The sequence below is a fragment of the Balaenoptera ricei genome, chromosome 5, assembly GCF_028023285.1.
Source record: "Balaenoptera ricei isolate mBalRic1 chromosome 5, mBalRic1.hap2, whole genome shotgun sequence".
Classification (NCBI taxonomy): domain Eukaryota; kingdom Metazoa; phylum Chordata; class Mammalia; order Artiodactyla; family Balaenopteridae; genus Balaenoptera; species Balaenoptera ricei.
In genome coordinates, this window is record NC_082643.1 from 117936744 (window position 1) to 117954710 (window position 17967).

Below are 17967 nucleotides of genomic sequence, written 5' to 3' on the forward strand. Positions count from 1 at the left end.
TGCCTATCTGCCTAATTCCATGAATACGATTAAAATGCCAAGACTATGCAATCATGTAGTAATGAAATGTGCAATTAGCATTTTATTTTTATGCTTAAACCTAAAGTGTAAAACCTTTGGCAATTATTTATACCAGCACTCTATTTGTTCCAATCACTTCACATTTTTTCATTAACATAAAATAATAATGGTATTTACTCACTGCCCTCAAATGGCAACTTGTAAGGACACAGTTTTTTGGCTGTCATACTGAATATGTATTGGGATCCACCAAGACTTTCATTCTTATTTTTTGTTTCATGTCAGACTCCCTCTCTTTCATCTATTTATGCATTCATTCACACACTGTGCATTTTCTCGCATTTGTACCTTACTGTTAATAGGTAAACCTCAGTTCCCTGTTGAGATATTTGTTAAATTATTGCCAAATTTTGATAGCATGGCAGTACAATATCCAAACTTACATTTTTCTTTGTCTCTTAAGAGGTTTCCTGTATTGATATGATTTGTCAGTATATGATAGGTTTTAAATTAATTTTTGCTTTATCTGACTGACTCCACTACCATGATGACATTTTCTAGAGCAATAAACAAATCTAACATAATGAGCTATTAAATAATATGTGTTTTTTTGGAGGGGAGTAAAATCTGGCTCCTATTTGTATTTGTAAGGAATAACTTAATCAATCATGCATCTGAATTTGTGTAATGTACTTTTATAAAAGATTCTAACTTCTAACATATTTCTTACATTCCTTTTGAAATGTGCATTAAGTTCTGAATTAATATAACACCAGAATGGGAGATACTGATTTAATTACTCCTGTTTCCACATCACAGTGTCCTTGAGCACAACAAAACTATAAGTAATACTACCATAGAAAAAGAGTAAGATTATGCAATAAAATTTCAGCAAAGTGTTGAAGGATTTGAATGTTAACCCATTTGGATATATATACGTTTGAGATCAGCATTATTACATTGGAAGTAGAAGTAATACGATTTTGGCCTTAACTACTTTTTTCTCCCTCCATTAAGATGAAGATTTTGATGAAAAAATTAAAAACGTGACACTGTCCCTACTCTATCAGTCTTTACTGAGTGATCAAGATAGTATCGTTTCTTAAGCTTCTTTCTCACCTCTTTTCTTCGACTTATGTGCCATCCATATTTTTATCATCCATCCAGGTACTGCAATTCTTAGGCTATCACCAGGTTATAGCTAAAGAGTGATGTTAGCACTCTGCATGTTGAAAGTTGTCATCAAAGAGCATAAGGTGTTGTTGGTCTGGGTAGGTTGAGGCAGAGCCTGATTAAGAAAGAGTCCTTTTCATTTCCTGCATGTTTGAAAAAAATTAAGATTTTTCAGATATTTTGGAAGATACAGTCTTCTGTTTAAAGTTAAAGAAAAGAGCAGTAAGGGTTGGTGAAAACCTTTTATTCCGATGAACTACATTAATGCTTCTCTGCTAGAGGCAACAGAAACTAAAGACTAGACGGAAGGATTCTAAAACCAAGCAATGGATAAGACCAGGCACCATGCCTGGTGACAAACAGTAAACTTTTGGTCATTTAGAAAAATATCAAAAATTGGGCTTATAAGTAATGCTGACATTTGAAAGGAAATATTATATTGAAAACTAAAAAGAACAGCACTTTAATAATGAAGAAAAAATTCTGTGTATATGTATATAATCTGTTCTATGTTCCCAAGTAGGACTAAAGATATGACCTCTACTAAACAAGGTAAGGAATAATGAATAAACAACATAATGTGCTGAAGCAAGAAAGAGAGAAGTAAATTAACTGATAAGAAGAGGACCCAGGGCTTCCCTGGTGGCGCAGTGGTTGAGAATCTTCCTGCCAATGCAGGGGACACGGGTTCGAGCCCTGGTCTGGGAAGATCCCACATGCCACGGAGCAACTGGGCCCGTGAGCCACAACTACTGAGCCTGCGCATCTGGAGCCTGTGCTCCGCAACAAGAGAGGCCGCGATGGTGAGAGGCCCGCGCACCGCGATGAAGAGTGGTCCCCACTTGCCGCAATTAGAGAAAGCCCTTGCACAGAAACGAAGACCCAACACAGTCATAAATAAATAAATAAATAAATGAACGTGAATTTCTTAAAAAAAAAAGAAGAGGACCCAGGAAAAAATATTGGAGGGATAAAAAACAAAAAAAATTATCCACATAGAAGCCAGGTAAACAGAATTAACACTGCAGAAAGTCCAATCAAATATATAAAGGATAAAGTTGAGACATGTTTCTAAAATACAGAATGAAAAGACAGTAACATGAATGAGTAGGATGAGGATAAACAATATTGGTGATGAATTCCTTGGAATTATTGCCTCCCATATATCCCAGACAGAAAGCTGCAGAAGTCCCCAGTCAGGAACTGCCAACAGACACAGGCAAAAATCTCCAAGAAGCCTATGCCTAGGATAATGATGGCCTAAGGACAGGAAACCTTTTTGCCAATACCCGTCCTTCTCCAAACTAATACCAATGGAAACCACCCCCCTCACACATCTTCAGGGGGCTGTCCATCCCCCACCTGGCAGAAGCAGACAGTACTCCAATTCCCCTGCCTGGTAGTGTCCATGACTCAAGGAGGGAGAATATATTCCCACCCCTATCAGCTGGAATAAAGCAACCCTTCTCTGGCAGAGCAGGCTGTGCTCTGATTTCCCTACCAGGGTACTGCCAGAGGGGTCCAGTGGGAAGAAAACCAAATGATTTCTGACAAATATGTAAAAACAATTCATTGGAGAAAGGATACTCTTTTGAACAATGGTGCTAGAACAAATTGGACATCTATAGGCAAAAAAAAAAAAAAAAAAAAGAAGAAGAAGAAAAAAAAGAACCTTGACATAAACCTCACACCTTATAAAAAATTAACTCAAAAACCTTCCAACAAACAAAAGTGCAGGACCAGATGGCTTCACAGGTGAATTCTATCAAACATTTAGAGACGAGCTAACACCTATCCTTCTCAAACTCTTCCAAAATATTGCAGAGGGAGGAACACTCCCAAACTCATTCTACGAGGCCACCATCACCCTGATACCAAAACCAGACAAAGATGTCACAAAGAAAGAAAACTACAGGCCAATATCACTGATGAACATAGATGCAAAAATCCTCAACAAAATACTCGCAAACAGAATCCAACAGCACATTAAAAGGATCATACACCATGATCAAGTGGGGTTTATCCCAGGAATGCAAGGATTCTTCAATATACGCAAATCAATCAACGTGATACACCATATTAACAAATTGAAGGAGAAAAACCATATGATCATCTCAATAGATGCAGAGAAAGCTTTCGACAAAATTCAACACCCATTTATGATAAAAGCCCTGCAGAAAGTAGGCATAGAGGGAACTTTCCTCAACATAATAAAGGCCATATATGACAAACCCACAGCCAACATTGTCCTCAATGGTGAAAAACTGAAACCATTTCCACTAAGATCAGGAACAAGACAAGGTTGCCCACTCTCACCACTATTATTCAACATAGTTTTGGAAGTGTTAGCCACAGCAATCAGAGAAGACAAAGAAATAAAAGGAATCCAAATCGGAAAAGAAGAAGTAAAGCTGTCACTGTTTGCAGATGACATGATACTATACATAGAGAATCCTAAAGATGCTACCAGAAAACTCCTAGAGCTAATCAATGAATTTGGTAAAGTAGCAGGATAAAAAATTAATGCACAGAAATCTCTTGCATTTCTATACACTAATGACGAAAAATCTGAAAGTGAAATTAAGAAAACACTCCCATTTACCATTGCAACAAAAAGAATAAAATATCTAGGAATAAATCTACCTAAGGAGACAAAAGACCTGTATGCAGAAAATTATAAGACACTGATGAAAGAAATTAAAGATGATACAAATAGATGGAGAGATATACCATGTTCCTGGATTGGAAGAATCAACATCGTGAAAATGACTCTACTACCCAAAGCAATCTACAGATTCAATGCAATCCCTATCAAACTACCACTGGCATTTTTCACAGAACTAGAACAAAAAATTTCACAATTTGTATGGAAACACAAAAGACCCCGAATAGCCAAAGCAATCTTGAGAACGAAAAATGGAGCTGGGGGAATCAGGCTCCCTGACTTCAGACTATATTACAAAGCTTCAGTAATCAAGACAGTTTGGTACTGGCACAAAAACAGAAATATAGATCAATGGAACAGGATAGAAAGCCCAGAGATAAACCCACGCACATATGGTCACCTTATCTTTGATAAAGGAGGCAAGCATATACAGTGGAGAAAAGACAGCCTCTTCAATAAGTGGTGCTGGGAAAATTGGACAGATACATGTAAAAGTATGAAATTAGAACACTCCCTGACACCATGCACAAAAATAAACTCAAAATGGATTAAAGACCTAAGTGTAAGACCAGACACTATCAAACTCTTAGAGGAAAACATAGGCAGAACACTCTATGACATACATCACAGCAAGATTCTTTTTGACCCAGCTCCCAGAGAAATGGAAATAAGAACACAAATAAACAAATGGGACCTAATGAAACTTAAAAGCTTTTGCACAGCAAAGGAAACCATAAACAAGACCAAAAGACAACCATCAGAATGGGAGAAAATATTTGCAAATGAAGCAACTGACAAAGGATTAATCTCCAAGATTTACAAGCAGCTCATGCAGCTCAATAACAAAAAAACGAACAACCCAATCCAAAAATGGGCAGAAGACCTAAATAGACATTTCTCCAAAGAAGATATACAGATGGCCTACAGACATATGAAAGAATGCTCAACATCATTAATCATTAGAGAAATGCAAATCAAAACTACAATGAGATATCATCTCACACTGGTCAGAATGGCCATCATCAAAAAATCTAGAAGCAATAAATGCTGGAGAGGATGTGGAGGAAAGGGAACTCTCTTGCACTGTTGGTGGGAATGTAAATTGATACAGCCACTATGGAGAACAGTATGGAGGTTCCTTAAAAAACTACAAATAGAACTACCATACGATCCAGCAATCCCACTACTGGGCATATACCCTGAGAAAACCATAGTTCAAAAAGAGTCATGTACCAAAATGTTCATTGCAGCTCTATTTACAATAGCCAAGACATGGAAGCAACCTAAATGTCCATCGACAGATGAATGGATAAAGAAGATGTGGCACATATATACAATGGAATATTACTCAGCCATAAAAAGAAATGAAATGGAGGTATTTGTAATGAGGTGGATGGAGTTAGAGTCTGTCATACAGAGTGAAGTAAGTCAGAAAGAGAAAAACAAATACAGTATGCTAACACATATATACGGAATCTAAGAAAAAAAAAAAAAAAAGGCCATGAAGAACCTAGTGGCAAGACGGGAATAAAGACACAGACCTACTAGAGAATGGACTTGAGGATATGGGGAGGGGGTGGGGTGAGATGTGACAGGGTGAGAGAGTGTCATGGACATATATACACTACCAAATGTAAAACAGATAGCTAGTGGGAAGCAGCCGCATAGCACAGGGAGATCAGCTCGGTGCTTTGTGACCACCTAGAGGGGTGGGATAGCGAGGGTGGAAGGGAGACGCAAGAGGGAGGAGATATGGGAACATATTGTATATGTATAACTGATTAACTTTGTTATAAAGCAGAAGCTAACACACCATTGTAAGGCAATTATACTTCAATAAAGATGTTTAAAAAAAAAAAAATGGATCATGGACTTAAAATGCAAAACTATAGAACTTTTCGTAGCAACCAAAGAAGAAAATGTTTGGATATTCACTGCAGAAAATACACAAATAGAAATAAATACATAAAAGCATGTCCTATATCACCAATCACTAGTGAAGTACAAATAATACTGCAATGAGATATTACTACAAACCTATCAGAATAGCTAAAATAAAAAATAATGACAATATCAAATGCTCTAAAGGAGGTGGAGAAAATAAATCAATCATGTTTTGGTGATGGGACTATGTTCCTCTGAAAAATGGTTTGACAGTTTATTATAAGGCTAAACATGTAGTTACTATATAACACAAAAGTTGCATTTCTAGACATTTATACCAGAGAAATGAAAAGTTATGTTCACTTAAAAACCTGTACATGAATATTTTTAGAAGCTTTATTTGTAATATCCCCAAACAGGTAACAACCCAGATGATCTTCAATGGGTGAATAAACAACTTGTGCTACATTCATACCATGGAATACTACTCAGCAATTAAAAAAGGAACAGACTATTGATGTTTGCAACAACTTGGATGAACTTCTAGAGAATTATGTTGAGTGAAAAAAGTCAATCAGGCTTTAATACAGGCTGCATACTTTATTGTTCCATTTATCTTAAAATTACAAAAGTATGAAATGAAAAACAGATTAACGGTTGACAGACATGTGGGGAATAATTTGTGTATAGCCAAAAAGGATAATGGGAGGGGTCCTTGTGGTGATGGAAATGCTCTGTATCTCAACTGAATCTATGTCAATATACTTTTTGTGATACTGTACTATAGTTTGAAAGATATCACCATTAGAGGAAACTGGGTAGAGATTTCTCAGAATCTCTCTGCATTATTTCTTATAACTGCATTACATCAAAAAACATTTTAAATTATCTCAAAAAGTTTTGTTTTTAAAGTAATATTTCAATTCCTTAAATATGTTTATGAAGTTTTACTCCTTAATTTAACTTCTAGGAAGCTGTCCCCATGTGGTCTTCACTTTTTTCTTGTCTTTTCCTGTGTGTGTATGTATTTAATTTAGCATTTACTACATGGCAGGCATGCTGCTAAGCACATTACATGCACGACCTCATTTAATCTTTTCAAGCATCCTATTGGGTACTTCCTTCTTAATATCCTTAATTGAAGAATGTGTCTATCACACAACAAGTAAATTATTGCTCTGGGTTTCATGCTCAGAATTATCTAACTTTAAAGATACAATCTTCACTGCTATCTTCTACATAATTATTTCAATAGCTAAAGAGAAAAGAAACAAAAGGATATTAACCAAATGTTGAAAACTAGGGAAATCATGAAGTTTGTTCTTCTGTAAGATAGATTATTACTAGTAAAGAGAATGCACTTAAAAAGTTTTTTTTAAAATATACTCAGAAGTGAAAAGATCACTTTTATTTGTGATAAAATTATGCAAAATACTACATATTATTTAGTCAATAATGAAATAATTTTTTAAAAATGTAGGTTACCAAACAAAAGAAAAATCATATATACCAAGCATATTTTCACTTTAAAATAGACATTTATATATCTGACTGAAAAAACATGAGAATTTTTAGAATTTAAGATGACTTGTAGCATTGCAAAAGGAGTACAAAAAAATCAATGTCTTTTTGATATGCTAAGAAAAATGTGGTAAAAACTAAAAAGGAAAAATGTCTATTATCAAAGTAACCAAAAACATAAAACAAGGGCTGAATTTAATAAGAAATCCACAGGATTTACAAATTTAAAAAGTAATAAAAATTGAAGGCCACAAGTGAAATTTTGGCTGAATGTCTTACAGAGGATAATCATACATCCTCCCAAAATCGATATGCATATTTAGCACAATACCAATCAAGTTGTGAGTACAATATTTTAATGACTAAATCATTCTAAAATTCTTCTGTAAAGTAATTGCATAAGAATACCAGAAAATTCTGAAAAAATTAATGGAAGAGGATTTTTTCTATAGCATATTAATATGCATTATAATAACACATTAAACTGGCATAGAAATTGACAAATGAAATATAGTAGAAATACGCCTCAGTGTTTTGCAATTTAAGTAATTCATTAATTGATAAATGCTTTATGAATAATTACTTGTACTCAATGCCAAAATGATTTTAGATCAATAAGAATTATATTTTGAAAAGAAATGATAAAAGAACTAGAAAAACTTTAGGCAATATATATATGTCTATATAAGTTCATATGATAAGGAAGGATTTTAGAAATTTAAATCACAGATATAAATCATAAAATATATTACTTTTAAATATTTACTTAAAAAATAAAATATTTTTATAACCAAAGCCTTATAGAAATGGCAAAAACTGAATTCAGAAAATATTCACACTAAACATGGGTAGGAAAAAGTTAAGCATTTGTTAATCTTATAATCCTATTTACCTATCTATCTTGTCTAAGGAACACATGAAAATTAATGAATAGAATAAAACAAAATAGGGAAGATGATTTGGGGATATACACAATAAATTCACAAGACTAAAAATGCAAATGATAAATATGCATATAAAACAATAACAAATCCTGCTAGTAACCAAAGACAAAATAAAATGAGATGCTACATTTTATCTCTCATATTATACAATAAATAATATCCCAAACCAAAATGTCAAGCGAAGACAAGGAGAAAATGTTTTCTTACATACAGGTGGTGAAATACAAATAACCCCAAAAGTTCAGGAAAACAATTTAAAGCTCTAAAAACAACACAATTATTTGACCTCTTTGAATTTCTAATTGTGAAAAATAATTGGAAATAAATACATACCTCAAATTGGAAAATTACTAAATTATTATAGGTCAATATGTCAGAATATTATAAAAATATTTAAAATATGTTGACACATGTTTATAAACATAATAAGATGTTCCAAATATATGGTGAAAATTTGGTAAGGAAGTTATAGCTCTTCTTCTTACTTGCCTTTTTGTTCACCTCTCCTTCCATTTTTTTCCCTTCCCTTCCTTATAGATTAAGTCTGTTTTACGGAGATCAAGGAAGATGTCTATCATGTGAGAAGAGTGAGGGACAGCTATGGTGACCCAGTGGGGACTGTCTTAGCTGGAACAGAGTAAGGAGAATAGCCATTCAGTAGGTGGGGGAGCAGTGATGGATCTGCAGGGAAATTTCAGAGCCAAAGCAGGGTGAGGGGAACATTTGGGTGGGAGAATGACCAGTCTTGTGTGTCAGAGATCAAGGAGTGTGAGAAAGGCATCTATGGTATGTAGGAGTCCTACAGTAGGACATTGGAGCCCAAGTGGGGTGAGGAAAGCAATTATGAAGCAAGGTGACAATGAAGGCCTGGCATGGGATAAGGCAACACCAGTATGGTGAGAAAGATGGAACCATGGGGGTGTTTAAAGCTGAACAGTGTTGAAGTTTGTGTAGAGTAAGAAGGTGCTCTGTGGGTAGGGAGGATGTGTTGGCAGCATGTCATGCTGGGTTGAAGCATCATTTGGGTGAAGAGGTCATTTGGGCAGGAGGTGAAGATAGTAGTGGCCCAGCAATGATGTTAGAACAAAAGTGAAGTGGGAAATATCTTTATGCTGGGATTGGTGGGTGGATGGCTGCCACCTATACAACATCGTTTTAGTCATTGATCAAGTAAGTATAAATAATAGATAATTATAGGAGACGGATTTCTCACTTTTGGATAAAAGAGTTACAAATAAGAGAAGAGAATAAACTGAAATGAACCCTGTAGTACTGGACTGACATTGAAGATATTTGCCTGAACTTATGGATTTTAGTATATTGCTATAGGTATAGGTATAGAGATAATAGAAATAAATGTGTATGTACACACACACATACACACACACATGCACAACATGTTACATATATTTCCAAGCTCTGTGTATTGAAAGAATAAATAGCAACAATTCAATAATGATGAGCACTCCTGATATCTAGATTTCGGTTTCTAATACCATTCTCATTCCTTTTTATGTCCAAAAAAATCGATTTATTGATATATCACATTTTATTTATCTTTTCATCAGTTGATGAACATATGAGTTGTTTTAACTTTTGGCTATTATGAATAATATTGCTACGAATATTTACATGCAAGCTGTGTGTGTGTGTGTGAACATATTCTTTCAATTCTCTTATCTAGAAACTGAGTATTTGGATCATATGATAATTATGTTTATTTTTTTTTTGAAGAACTGTCAAACTATTTTCCAAAGAGGCTGAACCATTTTGTATTCCCATTAAGAATGCATAAGGCTTCAAATTTCTCCACAATACCACCAACCCATTTTATTATTTGTCTTTTTAATTATAGTCATGCCAGTGCATGTAAACAGTATCTTGTTTCAGTTTGAATTTCCCTGGTGGCTAATGATATTGAGTACATTTCATGTACTTATTGGCCATTTCTATATCTTATTTAGAGGACGTCTATTTATGTTCTTTTTTTTTTTTTTTTTTTTTTGCTATTTCTGGCTTGTGAGTGTCCTTTATACATTTTTGGAACAGATACATGTATTAAAAATGCAATGTAGCAATTCTGAAAATCAGATACTTCCCCATCACATTATCTCACCCAAGGATTATCATTGTTATTCTTGTTGTTTGTTTATTTAGAGACTTCTGAACTAGTCTTTAAATCTTTATACTTTGTCATATGTGGTCACTGAAGTCTCCGTCTGATTAGCTTAATGGTCACATAATTATTAGACAGAGATCTCCTTAAATACCTTGAATTAATAAGACTTCCGGTCTTTGATAAGGGGCTGTGTGTGTGTGTTTGGCTATGTCTTCAATACTCCAGCAGGCAGCTTTTATTTCTGTCTTATATTTCATTTTCTGCTTGCATTGAGATAAAGTTGGCTAGAGATATTAAATTAAGGCTTTACAAGTCTTTCCTGGGTAAGTGCAATACCCTCTGTATATACATGGCCCTTTAGATATTCCCTAGAATTTGCCTTATCTTTTCAGAATGTCCTATGGATATCTGATTCCCATGATTTTCCTTTTAAGTTTTTTGGTCAGTCTCTTGACAGCCCCAGCTGGTAAAGATGCCTCAGGCAGCTGTGATGTTAAACAATTGCCACTTATTGTTTTCAGCAAATGCTTTTGGAATAAGATTTCTGCACAGAGTAAGCTCTGAACCAGATGAAATAAAGACAAGTCCTGAGAAGGAAGCTTTTCAGCAAGCTGCTGGATAGGTAAAACAGTGAAAAAAATCTGAGGGTAGAGCTTTTGTGGAGCTCCAAACTTGTTCTGCCCCTTTCAGGGACTGCTTGACAACTGGTTTTCAAAGTTATTGTTGGGAGGTCTTGGTTTTTAAGGCTATCACAGAGTTGGGGACAGAAAGATAGAATTAGGGAAGGTTAAAATGCCATGAAGATCACTATTCTGAGATTCAGCCATATTTCTTGAATAAACACTCCTCAGATTGTTGCAAAACTTTTAGTTAATATTGAAGGACTTTTTCTTCTGTCAAGATTAATGCTAAAAATTCATAGGACTTTTAGAATGGATTGAAGAGTAATTTTTAAATTTTTATTTATTTATGGTTTGCCATATATTTTAAATTTCCTTAAACATTAAATAAGAACTTCTTATGTAAAAAGAGCATTTTTATATATGTGTTATGTGCTTAAGTGCTATAACAGGGGAACAAAATTGCTCTTATATAATTATTCTGTGTATCATCCTTTGTACTGGGTGCTCAGCAATAAAATATCTTTTTACAAGGAGACTTTTTTTTCTATCAAGATTAAATTTCTGATAATATTTTTATTAAAATTTCTATGAAATTAAAATACTCACTTAAGCTTTATATTATCAGTCTGACAAATTAAAGCAGGTAGGTCAACACGGTTAATAGAGTTTTCCAAATACATATTCTAGTTCTAAAAATGGCACTATTATATTTTGAAATATAAGGAAGGCTAATCTCAATGATCAAGTAAGGTTTTTTTTATTAGGATATGATAAAAGAGGAAAGGCAAAGAATATAAAAACTTATTCCATTATGAAAGCATTAAATCTTCCACGTTAGGGTAGCAGAGATGATTTTCAGATTCTAATTGAGGATTTAACTGTGTGAAACACTGTCTGTAATGTACTCTGCCTGATAGACTTGATGATTCAGAAATGCTAGTCAACTATTTATCAAAGACTGTCCTCTATGCTGCTTGCCTCATGTGCTGATAGAACCTCAATAAACATGATATATTGCTAACAGATGCAGAACATGTCACTAATGAAAAGCACACTAATTCCATGAGGTTTTAATCCCTATTTTAATTTTAGCATCTCTTATTCTTAAAGTTCTAGTTTTTCTTTCTACCAGGTTGCTTTGAGAATGTTTTCCATCTTAGTTCCACAGTGTTGTATTTAAAGTGCGTAGCTCACTGTCTGATTGCCAGCTCAATAAATGCTTAAATATTTATTTTTGGTAGTAGTATCATCATTTCATTTAATGTTTTTTATGGATTTAACATTCAAAATTACTACTAATAATTTTATAGTAATTTCAAAATGCATTTGACCTATATATCTTTAAATCCATTTTATAATACTACATATTTTACAATATGTAGGGGTCCAAATGATTATTTGATTAGTATAACAATGTTATGCATTGACTTTTATTAAAATTATTTAACAAAATAATCCTAATAGTTATTATTGTAGTTTTGATAAACAAGGATTTATTTTCTGTTTTTCAAAGACTCACAATGGTCAAATATCTCAGGATTTAAATTTTCTAAACTAGGTAAGAATCATGCTCACAAAGATGCTTACATAATTAAAGATGGGTTTGTTACCAAAACATACTAAATAGATAAAAATCTATTTTATCACATTATGTGAAAATAAACATTTATCTTAACATAGCTACTTTATGAATACTTATATATTATTTTCTTTTTCAAAAAAATGTGTACATTAGAAATACTAGCCCACAATCCCATGAGAATATTGTAATATTGTTAAAAAGTTGCATATTGATGTGATTAAAAAGGTAACCAGAAGAGAATATAATCCTTAGCAATAAAGTTCACTTGCTTTAAATGATTCCTGCATCTATCTCCAGAAAAATAAGCCACATCTTCCCACCCTCTTTTTTTTTTTTTTTTTTTTTGATGTGGACCATTTTTAAAGTCCTTATTGAATTTGTTACAATATTGTTTCTGTTTTTTTTATGCTTTTTGGTTTTTTTGGCCGTGAGGCATGTGAGATCTTAGCTCCCCGACCAGGGATCGAACCTGCACCTCCTGCATTGGAAGGCGAAGTCTTAACCACTGGACTGCCAGGGAAGTCCCCCACCCTCTATTTTTTATCTTCTGCTCATAACTTTTATTTTTACAATGGGATCATACACTATATCTTGTCTGTACTTCAGTTTTTAATTATAACAATATATTTTGAATATATATTCCATATCAGCACATGCAGATATACCTCATGTACATGTACCATAGTTTACTTAATCACTGTTAATTTATTAGCATTTCAACTGTATCCTAATTTTGCTATTTCAAGCTAATCTACATTATAATACATCTTGGAAAACTTTTATGAATATATAAAAGTAAATCGCATAAAGTAATTACAATAGAATAGCTGTGTCAACAATTGTGTGCACTTTGCATGTTAGTACATGGTACCAAATTGCTCTCCAGAAAGTTTGTACCAATTTTCACTCCCAGCTAATTGTGTTTGACTATGCCCATTACCCCACATTCCACTACAATATGAGTATCTAAATTTAAATTATAGTATACTAAGTGAGAGCACTGGTTCTGTGCTTGGAGACCAAAAGTCTCCATGTCATTATTTGGTACACATGTGGACTGTGACTGCTTAATAAAACCTATCCTCACAAGGAGCCTCTTATCTTTCTTTCCTGTGCAATCACTACCATGCTGGTGTATCCTGTTATTCATTGAGATGATGAGAGAAGTATAAGAAGCAAAGCTGCGATAATGAGAGGCCCGCGCACCGCGATGAAGAGTGGCCCCCGCTTGCCGCAACTAGAGAAAGCCCTCGCACAGAAACGAAGACCCAGCACAGCCAAAAATAAATAAATAAATAAATAAATAAATAAATAAATAAATAAACCCAAAGTTTAAAAAAAAAAAAAAAAAAAAAGAGGGTCCTCACTGAAATGCAACCTTGCTGGCGCCCTGATCTCAAACTTCCAGCCTACAAAATTTAAAAACAAAACAAAACAAAAAAAACGAAGCAAAGCTTATGAGTTTTACAAAGCTTTCGTTAAAGTTTGGACTGCGGCAAAGCTCGTTCACTCTACAGTTGCTTAAAAACCTCTAGCTTCATCTCAGTGCGTTGCCTTACATAAATTTCACTTGAATTCCTTTTGTCATCCCTTCTGCTTTCCCAGAATTGCCTCTATCAAGAATATTGGAAAATACCTAGAAGCCCGAAGCTTTCCCAAGGCTGCTTTATACTTGAATGCAAGGCTGTGATTGATATGAGACACTATATTCTCACAAGCTCTGCAAAATACAGTTTGTTTCTCCACCAAAATAAGTTTAACTTTCACCAGGGGAGTGCTCAGGCAAGTTACAATAACTTCACATTTTTCCTCAGATATTTTTATGGGTAATTGAGTTATGCAACTATTGGAATGTTGGTGCATTGACTTGCCCATGCCCAAGTTCATTTTATAGAAACTAAAAAAACGTCATAAAGAGCAAGACACAAAACAAAAGTTTTGAATTGAATATTACAGCTATAAGATGGACTATTCATACATAGAAATAAAAAAAATTAAAGCTTCAGTGTTTGGGGATGAAATGACATGAACTTTGGTTTCAGAAATAACTGTTTAATTTTATGCATATTTTCATTAAGTTAAAAATCTGTATGATGAGTCCTAAATTAGGTATTGGCATCTTTCAGGCTAGTAGTTTTCCTAAGCATAAAATTCTATTGATCCTGTGTCTGGCTTATTGTACTTCAGGATAGAGTGCAATCCATTATCAAGGAAAGCAAAGCCATTAGATTCCTCATGCATTCAATTAGGCTATTACTTTATCTGTCTTAATTGATACCGCTAATAGTATCATATATAATTGCTCTATATAGGCAGAAAGAGGGGTTGTTAATAAGTCTTAGCTAATTCACAGAATGGCATTTAAGCTCTATCAGTAGAACTGTACATACATCCAAGATCAGTATGTGACCTGTCTCCTCAGTCTTATAGGAGGTGGTGGAAAACAGTAACTTAAACTGGGTAAAGATAACTTAAGGTGTGTTGTACTGTACTTCATTTTGTTTTCATAGAAACAGGTTTCCTTTTGTTGTTTTTCTTTATTTGGTGAGTGATTATATAGGGATATAAGCTTGAGGTTTGGATTGATGACCAAACGGTTCTGAAATTGGAATCACTGTTATTCACATTTATGTTTAATTATGTCACAAGAAATATGCATTAAAAGAAAACCTTGACTTAACAAATTACAACAAATCAAAACAAACAAAAAGATTAATACCCTTCAACCTACTTCAACTTACAAAAATACACTGCAGTATATAAACCGTGTAGAAAAATGCAGACTGGAGACTGTGTTAAAACATATGACTTTTTAAAATGTTGATCTTTGTTTAATGCAAGTTGCCCCGTAAGTATAAATTAAGTGGTTTTCCTAGCTATTTTAACTCTTTCTATCAATGACATACTACTTAATTCAGCTTTATTCAATAAAATAGTTTCTTTCAGAAAAATAACTTACGCAGTCCCTAAGTATCTCAGTACCAAGTAATGCAGAGTGCTTTTTGAATTGATTGTCCTGATACCCTGACTGGAGTATGTTCTGGGTCTGGAGAAGAGAGCTGCCTAGTTGTCTGCAGTAGATGGCTGTACTACAGGGGAGATGGGGAGGGGCCAAGAGTCCCTCTCTCCAAACAAAGTATGCTTTGTTTGAGAAGCACACTTTCCCACTCCCTAGAATTGCTCACTAAGATGTTCACTTAATTCCGTTTCATTAAGTCAGAGCATGGCTATAGCTGAAAAGAAATTGAGCTGTAAAGAAATGTAGATCCTAGAAAGATTATCTGACTTGTCCAAGGCCCTATCCAGCAGTTATTCACTGATATATCATTAGATTCAGAATTCCTTAGAACGTCTTTTAATTTTTTGGTGGGGTGCTTAGATCACTGAACCATGAACTTAATTTAGAAAAATTTGCATAATATTGTGCTTTTTCAATCAATTTATGCAACGTATCTCACATGTTTTCAATCTGGAGAGAGCATATTTACAGTTACTTTGCAAAAGCAGTTTAAAAAAGATTTTACTTTTGACACCAAGATGCCCTTGCCTCAGAACTTTATAAATTTTTTCAAGTATTTCTACTAGTTCTTCCCAATGGAAACCATGAACAGCCTACGGCATTTTTACTGACTTTCACTTTCCGAGCAGTATTTTGCTACTAGACTGGAAAATGAGTGAAGAACAAATTGGAAAAAAACAGCATCTCTCTATTTTCCAGCTCAGTAAGATCCCTTAATATTACATAAATTCTAAATGGTACAGCATGTAGTATTTGAAGAGTGCTTTGGACTTGAACACTAGATAAGTCTGTTTCTTCTTACAGAGAAAATTATTTGAGAACCTAGAGGACATTTCAAACTGTATTGCAAAACCACAAGTACGTAATTATCTCATAGCTATTGTTTTGTTCAGAACAGTTTGGTAATTGAATAATACATATTCATTACGAGAAAAAAATCAGTTTCTCCTTATGAGGAACCACCTCCATAAGTCATCACCTCTTTTTCAGTTTTTTTGAACACAGTTTTCACTGGAATTGAGTTGTTTATCTTTTGGGGAAGGTGATGGAATATCTACGCCATATATAAGATACAGTAGGGACTGAAGTTTTTTTGTTTTTTGTTTTTTTAACTTTATTTTTGGCTGCATTGGGTCTTCGTTGCTGTGCGCGGGCTTTCTCTAGTTGCGGCGAGTGGGGGCTACTCTTCCTTGCCATGTGCAGGCTTCTCACTGCAGTGGCCTCTCTTGTTGCGGAGCACGGGCTCTAGGCATGCGGGCTTCAGTAGTTGTGGCACACAGGCTCAGTAGTTGTGGCTCATGGGCTCTAGAGTGCAGGTTCAGTAGTTGGGGCACACGGGCTTAGTTGCTTCATGGCATGTGGGTTCTTCCCAGATCAGGGCTCGAACCTGTGTCCCCTGCATTGGCAGGTGGATTCTTAACCACTGCGCCACCAGGGAAGCCGGGGACTGAAGTTTTAATTATTTTTCCTTTGTATTGTAGGAGTTGTGAACTTTCACAGACAATTGTGAACATCCCAAAACTTCAATGTATATGCTGGGATCAACCCTCCAGCTAGGATCAACTCTCCAAGTGTTTGTCAGAAATGTACTTACAGATAGCTTAGGCTATTCCAAGCCAGGAGAGTCTGGGAAGGTGATATTCTTCCTAATGCACACCCTGGATTGAAATATACCAGGAAAACACCAGTTCATATAGATTGGTAAACATAGCTCTAAAGAAAGAAAATCATAATATTTTAACATATTTCTTTTGAATCTTCTCTATTCTTTTATGTGTTTTCTCAGTCCTTCAATATAAACTACATTTCTGATATTTTGGTAGGAATGTTCCCAAAATTTTAGTTGAAATATTTTCACATCATCTGTAGCAGATTTTATACACGCTCAAATTTCTCAATTCAGCCTAAAATATATAATATAAACTTCAAAGAGAAACAGCACATAAAAACTAAATTAAAAAAAATTCAAGACGGATAGAAATAACTTATTTACATTTTTAATCTATAGATTCATTAACGAAAGTATATTTGGAAAATCTATGTGACTTTGTGTTGGGTGATGACTTTTTAGACAAACCAAAAACACAACCATGAATGAAAAAATCGGTAACTTGGACTTATATTAAAATTTAAAACTTCTGTGCAAAAGACACTGTTAAGAATAAGTCAAGACAAAATCTGAGAAAGAAATATTTGCAAAACATATACCTGATAAAAGACTAGTATCTAAACTATACAGAAAACTCTTAAAATTCAACAATAAGAAAACAAACAACCAAATTAAGAAATAGACAAAAGATCTGAACAGGGAGCTTACCAAAAAACATAGACAGAAGGCAAATAAGCATCTGAAAAATCATCAAGGTCACATGTCATTAGGGAGTCGCATATTAAAACAATGAGATATACATCTATT

General features: G+C 34.2%; 1 protein-coding gene across 4 annotated transcripts in view; it reads right to left on the reverse strand.

Annotated features, from left to right (window-relative positions):
- Positions 1 to 17967, reverse strand: part of LOC132366631 (bifunctional heparan sulfate N-deacetylase/N-sulfotransferase 4) — an 843093-nt gene that overhangs the window by 461696 nt on the left and 363430 nt on the right. For 3 of the 4 annotated variants that reach the window (XM_059924226.1, XM_059924229.1, XM_059924227.1), the window contains exon 5: positions 1141 to 1337. The exons of the other annotated variant lie outside the window; for it this stretch is intronic. The gene's annotated coding sequence lies outside the window, so the exon portion shown is untranslated. The remainder of the gene's footprint in view (positions 1 to 1140; positions 1338 to 17967) is intronic. 4 annotated transcript variants of the gene reach the window in all.